This window comes from Vicugna pacos, chromosome 5 (assembly GCF_048564905.1).
Source record: "Vicugna pacos chromosome 5, VicPac4, whole genome shotgun sequence".
Lineage (NCBI taxonomy): Eukaryota > Metazoa > Chordata > Mammalia > Artiodactyla > Camelidae > Vicugna > Vicugna pacos.
Genome location: NC_132991.1, coordinates 19,146,741 through 19,160,576, shown reverse-complemented (window position 1 = coordinate 19,160,576; position 13,836 = coordinate 19,146,741). Strand labels below are relative to the sequence as shown.

The window sequence follows — 13,836 nt, the reverse complement described above, 5'->3', positions numbered from 1 at the left end:
TTTTATAAGGGCGGCAAAATTGCATATGCTTTAAGCCCCGTAAAACTGGATCCCCTTCTATCCATCTAACTATCCATTTATTTATCTATTTATTCTATCCACCTATTTATTTTTTCCAGTTTCATTGAGATATAATTTCTATACAGCACTGTGTAAGTTTAAAGTGTACAACATAATTTCACTCACATATATTGTGAAGTGATTACCACAAAAAGTTTCATTAACATCCATCATCTCATACAAATATGAAAGAAAAAAAATCCTTGTGATGAGAAGTCAGTATTTGCTCTCCTAACAACTTTCATATACCATAGAGCAGCGTTAACTATAGTTATCCTGTTGGACATTGCACCCCTAGTACTTATTTAACTTCTAACTGGAAGTTTGTACCTTCCTCCAATCAATTCCCCCTACCCACATTCTCCACCTCTGATAACCACAAATCTGATCTTTCCTGTGAGTTTCCTTTTTTTTTTTTAGATTCCACCTATAAGTGAGACCACATTGTGTTTGACTGTCTCGGTCTGACTTTTTTCATGTAGCATAATGCCCTCAAGGTTCATCCATGTGGCAGAGTTTCCTTTATATATATATAATAACACGTCATAACTTCTTTACTCATTCATCCAATGACAGATTGTTCCCATGTCTTGGCTATTGTAAATACTGCTGATATGAACATGGGGGTGCAGATAACTTTTCAACTTAATGTTTTTGTTTCCTTTGGATATATTCCCAGAAGTGGAATTACTAAATCACATTCGTTCCATTTTTGATTTTCTGAGGAACCTTCATACTGTTTTCCGTAGTGGCAGTACCAACAGATAGTCTCACTAACAAAGATTCCCTTTTATCCACATTTTTCACCAGCATTTTTTTATCTTTTGTCTTTTTGAGGCCAGCCAATCAAAACCACACTGAGGTGCCATCTCTGTGTGGTTTTGATTTGCATTTCCCTAATGATGAGTGATGTTGAGTTGAGCACCTTTTCATGCATCTGCTGGGCATTTATGTATCTTCTTTGGCAAAATGTCTATTCAGGTCCTTTGACCATTTTTTAATAGTGGATCTACTTCTAGAGTCAGTAAATCTTTGGTGTCTAACTAAATGGATGGATGAACAAACAAAGAAGAAAGGAGGCAATCACTGCCTGAGGATAGTATTTCATCTGCACTTACTGATATCAAAGTACACATGGAGTCTATGTTTTTCTCTCAAAATGTTTAATTTCTAAAATTCTCTAAACTTCTACTTAACTATAACTTCCTGGATCATGTCCCTCCCTTTTCACTCAATCTGATCAATCCCCCATCTCCTTCCCTCTTAGAGGCTCTCTTCTTCTTTACAGGCTATAAGTCTTTCCTATGTTCCTAACTGTTTCCTCTTTAATTCATTTATTCCCTGCTCAGCCTTGTTGCAATGGTGGGTAATTTAAGAAACATTATACAGACACTTTTGGCCCCCCTACTAAGTAAACCTTAGGTGGCTGGGATCCTGCTGAAGGGAACTATTAAATGATATTGAGAGTTTGCCATAAACTTTAATATATCCTTCTATCCATATCTTGGTGATCCTCTATTTAATCCCCCACCATACTATTCTAAATCTTTTCCAAATATTTGAGACTCCAACATCCTCTACTTACCCCTCACTCTCTCAGCTCCTGTTTCCTCCTCTCACTTTACATTAGGTACCACAGGGCTTTGAATAGAGAAGGACCCAACATCTGTAGATGAAAGTAGAAACTACGGAGTCTATGTCCACTTGATGGGAAAACCTTCAATAGAGAAATCTTCAGATGGCATTGGCTGTGAAAAAATAAGATAAAAACAGAAATACGATTTTCATCTTAAACCATCCCTACAGAGAGTCTTTAGTTAAATTAAAAAATAAATGTTAAGGAGACAGGTCACTAAAATGTAACCAGAGATTACTTATTAAGAATTTAATCATGAGTGAGTATTTAAGTCTTCTTTATAGAAGTACACAAATTATCACTAACTTCTATGACTTTGAATTTCAGGGTATATTTCATATAGTGTTTTTACTGGTTATATTTATGTATTCACAGCATTCCAATATAAATTTAACTCTACAGTAAGAGGTTCAGTGCTGATGTCAGTAATGGGTTGGAAAACAGTAAAACACAGGCACTAAAATTCTATTGAGAGTTTTATTTTAGAACAATAATAGAAAATTTGTATTTCATTTAAGTAGACAGGAACCTCATTAAAATTGTCATATACTTCTTAGCTTTTCACAAATTGAAAGTATAAAAAATATTTTGCTATAAAAAAGCACAGCTGCTAATTAGAAAGGACTTTAATTAGCAGATCCACTTAGAAAAAGGTAAACAAATCACATTTCACAAATTTGAGAATTTTGTCATGATATTTGATGCATACTAAATATTTTGTCAATTATAGACCAGCTGATGCAAGATAATTCCATATGGATCATTTGAATAATAGCTAACATGTATTATGCTTCTTACTAAGTATTAAATACTATTCCAGGTGCTTTATCTGTAATTTGCTAATTTTTGTCACCAAGCTAATCAAGGAAACACTACTTGGTCTTTATCTTATGGATAAGCAAACTGAGGCTCAGACAGGTTAAGTAAGTAATTTGCTCATGGTCACACAAAGCTAGGTTTTGAGCCCCAGACATATGATTCAAGAGTTAGTTCTCTTAACCACCTCCCTGTAAGCAAATATGCAGAATTATTCTGGAATTTATATTGTGTAAGTCAGTGCTGTTACTGGAGTCCCTTGCATTGTCTGTAATACAGAAAGGACTCACTAAGACGTATAGCCTATCACTGAAAACTCAGTAGTTGGGTTGATTTTTATTGGCAGCTACAAGACCTGGTGGAAAACTCAGAGGGTTTGGAATCAGTTTCAGATTTCAAAGTGCACTTGTCAGTCACTTAGCTTTTCTGAACTGAAGTCTCCTTATTTGTGCAATATGTTAAATAATGCCTGCTTTTCAGGTTTTGCGTAACTACAGATGTAAGCTATATGAATAAAATGCTGTTTCTGTGCATTTATCTGTTACCTCATGATCTGAAAACAGAGAAAGAACTTTTCACCATTATGGAGGAATGATTCGAGTGACCTGATTTAAAGTGGAGTGTGGACTGTGTACTTTAAATTCACTTTAATGCTTCCAATTCTGAAGTAATAAGGATCACCCCTCCTTTTCCTAAAAGAGGCTGAATCCTGGGGGGCTGGGGGGTGGAATTGTTACAGCAGTAATAAAAATATGCATACAAGTTCTATAGCAAAACAAACAGAAGAGGAAGAGAGGAAGAGAGGAAGAGAGGAAGAGAGGAAGAGAGGAAGAGAGGAAGAGAGGAAGAGAGGAAGAGAGGAAGAGAGGAAGGAAGGAAGGAAGGAAGGAAGGAAGGAAGGAAGGAAGGAAGGAGAAAAAAGAGAAAAAAGGAAATCCACTCACACTAGAAGCAAAGGAATCTGGAAAGTCAGGCCTCTTTTTAAGAGATGGATTCCAAGCCTCTGGCTGTCTTGCTTAGGGAAGTGGCAGGGAATTTTTGTCTTAAATGTATACAGTTGATGGTTGATGGCTGTGGAATCAAATATTTCCTATTGACTTGGGGAAGGAATCCCAAGCTATGAAATTAAAGTAAGCTCTGTCCTGAAATAGTGAACCCTTGGGTCCTGGAGCAGAAGCAAGAGTTCAACTTGCAGGGCGGGTCCTACTGCGTGGAACACACAGCACTCCCACAGAGGAGAGCCGTCGCTGCTGAGTGTGGGCTCACAGCGGAAGTCTACAAAGCAGGTGAGAAATAATTTCCCCTGAAGGGAACACAGACAGTAATTAATGTTTTCTGAGTCTTAATCTAGAAAATAATTTTTTAATGCACCATGATTGTGGATAGTTACATAGCATTCAATTGTATGAATATGCCAAATTAGTCAGTTTCCCAGAGAAACAGGGCCAACAGTATATGTGCAGGGAGAGACAGAAGAGAGTTATTGTAAGGTTTTGGCTCGCATGATCACACAGGCTGAGAAGTCCCACAGGCTGTCATTTGCGAGCTGGAGACCCAGGAAGGCCAGGGGTGCAGTCTGAAAGCCAGAGAGCTGATATGTAGATTCCAGTCCAAGTCTGAAGGCCTGAGAACCAGGAGCACTGAGGGCAGAGGAAGATTAATGTCTCAGGTCAAGCAGTCAGGCAGAGGAGGGGCAAATCTTCCCTCTCCCTCCTTTCTGTTCTATTCAGGTTCTTAACAGATTGAATGATGCCCACCCACTACAGAGGGCAACACACTTTCCCCAGCCTACCAACTGAATTGCTAGTCTCCTTCCAAACACCTTTAGAAATAATGTTTAACCAGATATTTGAGCATCCCTCAATCCATTCAAGGTGACACATTAAATCAACTATCACAGTGTCATAAAGCTTAACTCATCTGAATGTTCTCTGATTCTTAGGACTAATGGCTTCTGTAAAAAGAAATTATGATGTCAAAGATGTAACTAAGAATAAGACACTGTATAGAAGAAATGCTAAGTTTTTTTTTACAGTCAATATAGTTAATTAATAGCATCTATAAAATTTTCTAAATCATAATGTTCAATCATATAGTTTGGGTCCCCCTATGTCTCACATTCACAAGAAAGTGCAATTTAATTCAATATGAAAAAATATATTTGTAAATAATTTATATTTTTAAAATAGAATCTCCATTCCACTATTGACATTTCTAAAAGCTAAAGCATTCTTATCTCTCCTAAATTAACAGTGTAGAATATTGACAATTCAAGCATTATCAGAATGTTTAATTATGAACTGATGATCCAACATTTAACAAAATCTTACTGAGGACATTTGAATGGGATGGACTTTAGGATATATTATCCCATAGCATTCAAATTTCTCTGTGTTGTATTAACTCTGAATAAAGCAGTGTCTCTAAGCTTCACTAAAATAGCTTGACTTCACTAAAATAAAAGTTAATGACAAATTGTCAGTTTTTACACTATAACAATAATATAAATGATCACTCTAGAAGAGCTACATCTTTTGAAAACAGACAGTTCAACATACCATTCTTTACGTCAGTCAGTCTCTTATTTAAAGATTCATATGACGAACCTAGAGTGACATGGCAGGAAAGAGGCCATCCCTTCAGACAAACAGGTATATTCATTTTGTTGTCATTTGCCAGTTTTACTTTTTAAATTTTCACACTAAATCTTTCCCAGAGGATAACTAATTGGGATTTAACATAACAGCATCCCCACTGAAGAGCTGGTAGATGTTGTGTGTATATGCCTTTGGTCATCATTCTTTTCTATTATAAAGAGAATAAACTGATTCACAACAGAACAAGGAAGCACATCAAGTCACTAAACAAAGTTGAATTAAAAAAAAAAAGACCTCATTGCTAGCATCCTGAAAATTAAAATATCTACATATTCCTTTCCCTAACACAAATTTGCATATGCAGTATACAGCTAGAACGCGGAAACTCAAAATGTGGAACTCAAATCTTTCCAAACAGAAATAAAATACAATTCATGAGTGATAGCTACAAGGTTTTCCCATCTTGTGTGTTGTCAGCATGCCAATATCTCCCATCAGTCTATGATTCAACTGGGATGCAGAAAGAGGCGGACACAGGTAGATTAAATCTTTCACAGTTCCCGTCCAGTGTTACATTATTTTAATAGAACTTCAAGAGGCAGCAGGCACACACAATGCACGCCATGTATGATTGATAGAAAGTGCAGGTTTGCTTACCTAATGCTTGACAATGAGGAGAAACCCCTTCTCTGGCATTACAAATTTGAGCACTGACAGCCAAGGCAGGTACAGCCTGCATGTAGACCTTTGAGCCAAGCACATATTTAATTCTCATCCATCATCAGAAACATAGATTTCTCTGAAAACCTTAATGCATCTCATCGTGTTAACAAATGATAAATTTGATAGAATCTATGGAAATTTTTCTTTCTCATATATGAAAGCTGGTTGTCAGTTTAATTTAACAACTACTTGCTAGTGCCTCTGATTTGCTAGACATTGTTTCAAGCACTAAAGAGATACACTAATGAGTTCCTACCTCTCTAGAACTTTTAGTCAGGGGTGGGTTTAGGTTGGAGATAAAACAAGTATAAATTTTACTAAAATACAAGACAGACCAGAACTGAGCTTCATCTCTAGCTAAGGCAATGAAGAAAATCATCATGGAGATTATCTTCATGTGTAACACAGCGACAGTGTCACACTTAAAAAGCAGTAATCATTTTACATTTATATACAAGTGTCCTTTGCTAAAAAAAAAAATCACGTAAGGGAGGTAACTGACTCCACGTTATAAATGGAGAAAACATATTCCATTAAGTAAAGCAAGAAACAAAGCTAGAAATTTTTCATCTTGGATGAAGGCTGTGACTCAAAATTGTACATTGCTTGAAAAACGTCATCGGTTCTTCTAGCATGGATTTGGAACCCTGATCTGAATATTGACGACAGAAACTAGAATATGGAAATGAGACTGATGGTGGATGATTACTGAAATATGGGAGTGGGTATGATACCAAAGGAGAGAACATAAAAAGAAAAGAGAGGGAAACTCAGGAAAGAAGCTTGGAAGAAAAGCCATCTTGAGAGTGAAAATTAGGGAGATGGGAGAATAACAAAAAGTGGTCAAAGAATTTGGAGAGAGAAACAGAAAAGTACCATGATTACTGAAAAAAAGGGTGTATCACAAGAAATACGCTTATGGGTAAGCCATAAGTGAAGGTCGCTGTATTCCCAAAGTCACCTCTGTGTCTCACACTGAGTATAGTCTCAATAATTTTCTGTTAAATGAAAGAATGACCCTGGTCCACCTACACTTTCTCTTTACTATCTGAACTTAAAACCTTGAATATAAAACACAGCATTTTGCCCTTAATTTCATCCTTTTAACTCATGGCAACTCTATATTCTCCTTATACACAAAACACCACTTATTCCAAATCACGATCCCAAGCATGTAGCACCCGTGGCCATACTTCCTGACTCTACTCCTAGTCTGGACATGCCTTGATCTTACTTGTTCTCATTCCACCTTATCCCAACTAATAGGGAAACAAAACATATTCAACAAAGGGAAATATATTTAGAAACAGAAAGACATACTTTAGAATTATGAATCCATACTTCCAACTCACATTTTGGAAAGAAAACTATGTGAGTTATCTGTGTTACAGTTACTTAGTAACAAAACTCAAGTGGAAGAATAATTTAAAACAAATACTTAAAATTTATTTTCTTTGCATCTAAGTAGTCTAACCCAACTATATTTAATTTCTGACCTTCAAGTTTTATTGAAAAGCACTTTTCTCACAGGCAGCCCCATATTAGTACTTGAAAAGAGAGACTTAGGCTCAAATCGACCAGATTTGTCTTCTTTACAGTTCCTTTCACTTTAGTTTTCCTTTCTAGCTGAAATCCACAGAAGTCATATTGCCTTATTTTATACAGAGAAGTTATAGTGAGACAACTTTAAATGCATACACCATAGTTTAAGTTCTACAAACAGGAAAGATTCAAGACAATATTAATTTTCTCATGCTTTAGGCTGTCTTCACTCACAAATCTAGGACTGTTTACTTTTAGGGCTGTTTACTCAATCATACCACAGTTTAATTCTATCAAGTTATTTGTTGTCTCAGCTTAAGAGTTGACTCAAATAGAACAGTTTTTGTTCATCCAGACTGAATGAACACCATCTTTTCAAGTTTAGCTTCAAAATTATGATTTTTAGGGTACTTGTGGAAAATGAACAGTCTTGCCTTTAAAGTAAAACAAACATAGTAGACAACTAGGAAAAGGTATAACCAACAAGGTTAGGAGAAACACCTTTAGAGTATGTGACAGAAATCCATACACTCTGCATGAAATTAACAATCCAGACTCGTTTTCAGAGGCAAACACAAGATGAGCTGTTATCGAATGTTGAACTATCGAATGCTGTAGAAATGTCATACAGTTGTCACTGTGTGGTGGAAATATGGAAATGAGAGGTTGAAGGTCAACAAACAGTTTAATAAGTGGATCCAGGGAGTTGGTTAATAACTAAAGGAGAAGTTTGATTTTAGAAATTCTTACTAACAGTGCTGAAATGAATAATGATGTGCTTAAATTATAAAGACTTCAAAAATACAGAAGATTACCTTCTCCAAAATTGTTTACCACTTTCACACTTAAGAGAATCACTTCAGATGAAGAATGCTCCTTGAATCTGTTAACTTGCTGTTTTTATTCATATAATTAGAGCACACATCCCAGTTTGATTTGTATCATAGGTCATGGTTTTTGAGTGTTTCCACTCCATAAGACAGTCTGAAATTGTATTTCTTAGAGCTGCAAACACAGTACTTTACACAAAATAGGGACTTAGTAAATATTTTAAAAATTGAATTGAAACCAAAGAGAAAAATGTACTATTTTATTTTCCATAGAAGTAATAATATTATAAAATGTAAAATAATGAATACCTTTTATCCCCAAATTTTTATTCCTATTATGGAGGATAAGCTCTATGAATGATTTAAGGGCTCTTAGCCTGATTTTCAGAATACCTGAAGATCTGACCCCCATTTTCAGAAAATAAGCCTGAAAATTTGACCTAAATTCCACAATGCTCAGGTCACTAATGACTACAGATCCCATTATTTTGTCCTGCGACAATTGAAAGTGATGAAAACCTTGTTCATATCTGAGTATAATGTGATCTGACTTCTAATCATATCAAACATCTGCATAACCCTGGGATAATGAAGCAGACTTGGCCTAGGTGTGGTCCTTGTCACTTACCCAGAAAACCCATGTGCCAAACTGTTTGACTTAACTAAAGGATCACCATTATTTTTCCAGAAGGTCTAATATGTCCCTCAGCCACTCAGATGTTCTCATTTGCATCCATGTGTCCACTGAGATACTAGAACAAGAAAGTTTCAACATACGAATTTGAGGGGAATATAAACATTCAGTCCACAAAATAGATGAAATCTTATTTCAGAATTCTCTCTTGAAGTGGTATTTTATGTTTTGCCAACTTCTCCTTCCTATACATCTTCAAGAGTACATAAAATTAACAGTGCCAGTACATGAAAAATCCAATTCTTTCTCCCTAATTCCTACACATAGACCATTGTTTCTCAGTCTTAAAACAGGTCAGGACACAATGTGCCTCAGAATCACTAGGGTGCTTGTTAAAAAGGTAGATGTTCTGCCAAAATCAGACTTATTGCATCAGAACAGATGAGACTACATCACAAGTCAAGAAGCAAGCATTTTCACTTAATTCCCCATGTGGTTCTTTCTTACACTAAATTTTATAAACCATAACTTAGATTTTAGAAATAAATACAATCCAAATTATTTTTAGCATATCTTAACTTTTTTCTAAACTATATTTAAAAATTTACATTCATTCTTTCTTTTTTAATCCTTTCATGCATTAATTTATCCTCAACCATTTCCAGGAGTCCCGAAATCTCACTCCATCCATTTCTGTATGAACTAAAGATATTCTCACTGTTAAAGGAAGCACCCCCATGATGTGTCTCACTTTCCTGTGGTTCTGGATGGCTTCTTTTCTCTCATTTTGTGTTAAAGATGACTTAAGGGGAGATTTTTTTTTTCTCATTTCAAAAACTAGTAAGTGAGTACTTACTAAGAACTATGTTAGGGACAGCTTCTTTATTATCACAGGAATTTCTTGGGAATAAATCTGAAAGTTATTGTCATTCCTCACATCTGGGTGGAGTTCAAAGTAATAAGGGGATCTCAAACTAGGAAAAAATACACATCACTTGGAGACACCGTTCTTTGTGGATTTACATCAAACAGTATACTTGGGGAGTATTCTGCAAATTATATGCTCTCACTTGCCAGCAGTAGTCACCCTAAGATGCAATGTCCTAGGTGCTAAAAGGTCTGTATTTCGAAACAAATCTTCACTGTAACATTCTCCCAGTCCCGTAAATTACTGACACGACAGTATGCTACTGTTAGTTATCTTCAAACTAAGGTGGTAACAATACCAATATGCCTCTCAGGATGAAGTGACATGGAGGTGACCCTATAAATTGGATGTTTATCACCAAAGACAAACATGTTATTATCTTGACATTTTTGCCAAAGTCTAGCCCTAGGCTTTGCTTATAGTAGCACTGATAACATATCCCCATTGTCTCCTCATGATCAAAGACTTCCTCAAGGCTTCACTGGAGTCTATTAAAATCCATATTAATCAAAACATAATGTTTAAGCCTGCATGAAAAAAGACTAGCCTCCATAAAGCCTATCCTGAATGAAACTGAAGACCCACTACTGTTTTCCAAGAAGAGTGAACCTACTACAAATCTCCAAGGAGTAAAATTGAGTATCTGGTAATATTTGGAAAACATTAAACTGCACAGTATAGTATACACATTTTTCCACTTGAGCTAGAGAGATAACTACCAAATTTAGCTGGGAGCAAGTTTCTGTTTCTAAACGTCATGCTTTCCAAACTAACAGGCACCCTTTGTTTAGTGAATGAAGCAAGAATCACAGAACTATAGAGACAGAACAGATTTTTGAGGTGATCTATCCCAGATTTTTCAAGACTTCTATAAAATGTGATAAAACTCCTAGGTATTTATCAAGTATCATTATACTTTAAGTATCCTATGAAATTATTGATTCTTTGAAAATTAGAAGATTATTTCTCTCTCCAGTTTTGTTCTTTACATAAAGAAAGTTTACTTGCATTTTAATATATTTCATGAACTATTTTCCCTAAATGGACACATTTGATCCCAAATGCAATCATGTTACTCAAAGATATAGAGCATATTCGGAAAGTCTGATGACAACAGGAATGACAAAGTGTTTTAATTTATTAATATAAAAATTATATTACATTTGCTTTATGTATCTAGGGGACAAAACATGAAAAAAGTCATATGATAATACCCATTATATTCATGCTCTACCTTGATTACCAATATTTTATCATCATTATTTAATTTTATAAACCATGCTATTTAAAATACATCATTGGGAAAAACTGTCTAATCCTCTTCTTCATTATTAACTGCTTATTAGATTTTATTAGATTACAAAAATTACAGTTTCCTTAATATAACCTCTTTAAAAAATTTTTAGTTAAAGAACTTTTTAATTAAAAATTCCAAATCCGGTTGTTTCCTCACTATTAAGATACAGCAGACAGTTATACTGAGTTGCTGACTCAATGTTCATTTTATCCCCTTCCTCTTACCTGGCTAAATTCACAGAGCCACCCACCTTCACAAGGACGTATAGGTCAGGAGTACACGATCCCATCTCGGGGATTCTAAACTTGTAATAAATCACTTGCTAGTGATTGGTTTAGAAGTGAGCATGTGACCCAATGCTGGCTGGTGAGGCATTTGAGCTATTTTTGCAGGGGGCTTCTAGGAAAGTCACACAGGAAGAGATGACCTCTTCTCTGGGGCATTGGTGTAGCTGGAGGAGCTATCTGAATCCATCACAGCAATATATACGTACGTCTCAGTACATAATACGGTAGAGGGCATATCCAAGAGAATCTGGCACCTACCCCACCTCTGAACTTTAGCTTCTTTAGCTTAAGACAGCATGAAACAGGTTTCTTTGTTACTTAAACAGAGCATAACTGAAACACCAATCCTCCTTAAAAAACAATCAGACAGCAACTGTGCAATATTTAAAGACACCAAGATGATGGTCCATCACTTTCAGAGAGCAAGAACCATTTACCTAAAGCAAATTCTTCCTGGCATCATCTAGCCTAACCTTGCCTAATGCTACAGGTCACTATCGTTATTTCTGACAACCAGACAGAAAGCAATCAAAATTCTGTTAGAGGTAATGCTGTTTGTTTTTCACAATATGTTAATTGGGGCACAAGGAAGCAAAAATAAAAACCCAGGAGATTAGTGCTTTTTTAAAGCCAGGCACCAAAAAACAAAACAAAACAAAACAAAAAACACTATTATTGAACTTAAATACAAAAGAAATGTGTAGTTCCATGGAGAACAAGCACTCTTGGGCAGACTGCTTTGTACCGTTTACAGCTTACTGATACAGAGAATGCCTGAGTACACTTCCAGTACTGTGCATTCAGTAATTTTTTAGAGAAGATACAATCATACTGATGTGTCAGAGTAAATAAAAGCACCTCAAAAAATATTTTTCACCAGTAATCTTATAATCAAGCTATTTTGCCTCCACAGACTTGCTAATGTTAAATATTGGAATGTGGATGAGTGAAGCAAGGATCTTTGCTAAAACAGCTAAATGTAAAGTAAGAGAATGGAAAGGCAAAATTAATAGTGGATGGGCTCAGCCTTCCCTTAAATTTTTGACACAGAAATATAATCACATAGGTTCCATATTTAATTTCTCTGTTGATCCCCTCTGTCATGTTCTGGTATTTAACATAATCTTCACATTTTAAATACTGATTTCAAAGCCAGCCTGTACTTAAAAACACCATGAAACAACATACTGAATTATATTTTTTTAAAAGAAGAAAATCAATAAAAGGAGGGCAAAACAACAAAGAGAGCCATCAACTGAACGGAAATCTTTTGAAGAATTGTTGAAAGATACAGCCTGTGAAGAAACAAACACTTCAGAAAACCATGATTAAAACGTCTAAAAGTATTTTATGAAAATAGGGGAGGCTCAGGGACTTCTAATCTGAGAGTATATAAAGTGAATACAAAAAGCAGGGACTTCTAATCTGAGAGTATATAAAGTGAATACAAAAAGAAGAAAGAGTTGCTGAGATATCTATCATGATGATTAATTTGGGGCTGCATTTGAAGCAGCTCAGTCAGGTAGCCTTGTGCCTTCCTTGTGTTATGCAGCAAGCAGCACTAGCCTCTGCCCTTAGACTGGACTAGTAAGAGTTATTAAGATGGAGAGGCAGGGTTGTATCTATGGCAACAACTGACCACAGGAAGGTACGGAAGTCCCCACATACACAGGTCTGCCACTGACAGGTGGCAGAGATATTACCAGAAACAGTATAACTAGACCTCTTAGTATCTGGAAATCAAAATAGATAGATAGACACCAAGTATTCCATAATCATCATCTTGAAATAGAAGGATCAAGCTCAACAAACACAATTTTTATTCTCCAAAGAGAAAAAAATTACTATGGTGAAATTTCAAAATGTGAAGGATAAAAAGAAAGCCCGAAAGTTTTCAGAGGTCAAAGAAAGAAAATCAAATTTGCATCAAACTTTTTTTATTATCAACACTGGGTGCAATCCTAATGTTTATAGCAGCACTATTTACAATAGCCAAAATATGGAAACAATCTAAGTGTCCATCAACAGATGACTGGATAAAGAAGTTGTGATATATTTACACAATGGAATACTACTCAGCCATAAAAATGTAAATGCCATTTGCAGCAACATAGATGGACCTGGAGATTGTCAAAGTGAAGTAAGACAGAGAAAGAAAAATACCATAGGATATCACTTATATGTGGAATCTATAAAAAAAAAAGACACAAATGAACTTATTTACAAAACAGAAACAGACTCACAGACATAGAAAACAAACTTATGGTTACCAGAAGGGAAAGGGGGTGGAGAGGGATAAATTGGGAGTTCAGGATTGGTAGATACTAATGACAATATATAAAATAGATAAACAAGGTCCTACTGTACAGCACAGGGAGCTATATTCAGTATCTTGTAATAGCCTATAATGAAAAAGAGTATGAAAAGGAATATATATGTATGTATATGTATGACTAAAACATTATACTGTATACCAGAAACTGACA

At 35.5% G+C, this 13,836-nt stretch overlaps 1 long non-coding RNA gene across 1 annotated transcript in view; it reads right to left on the bottom strand.

Annotated features, from left to right (window-relative positions):
• Window positions 1–13,836, bottom strand: part of LOC116280502 (uncharacterized) — a 126,810-nt gene that overhangs the window by 67,346 nt on the left and 45,628 nt on the right. The window contains exon 2 of the long non-coding RNA XR_004189843.2: window positions 1,646–1,808. This is a non-coding gene — a long non-coding RNA (uncharacterized lncRNA). The remainder of the gene's footprint in view (window positions 1–1,645; window positions 1,809–13,836) is intronic.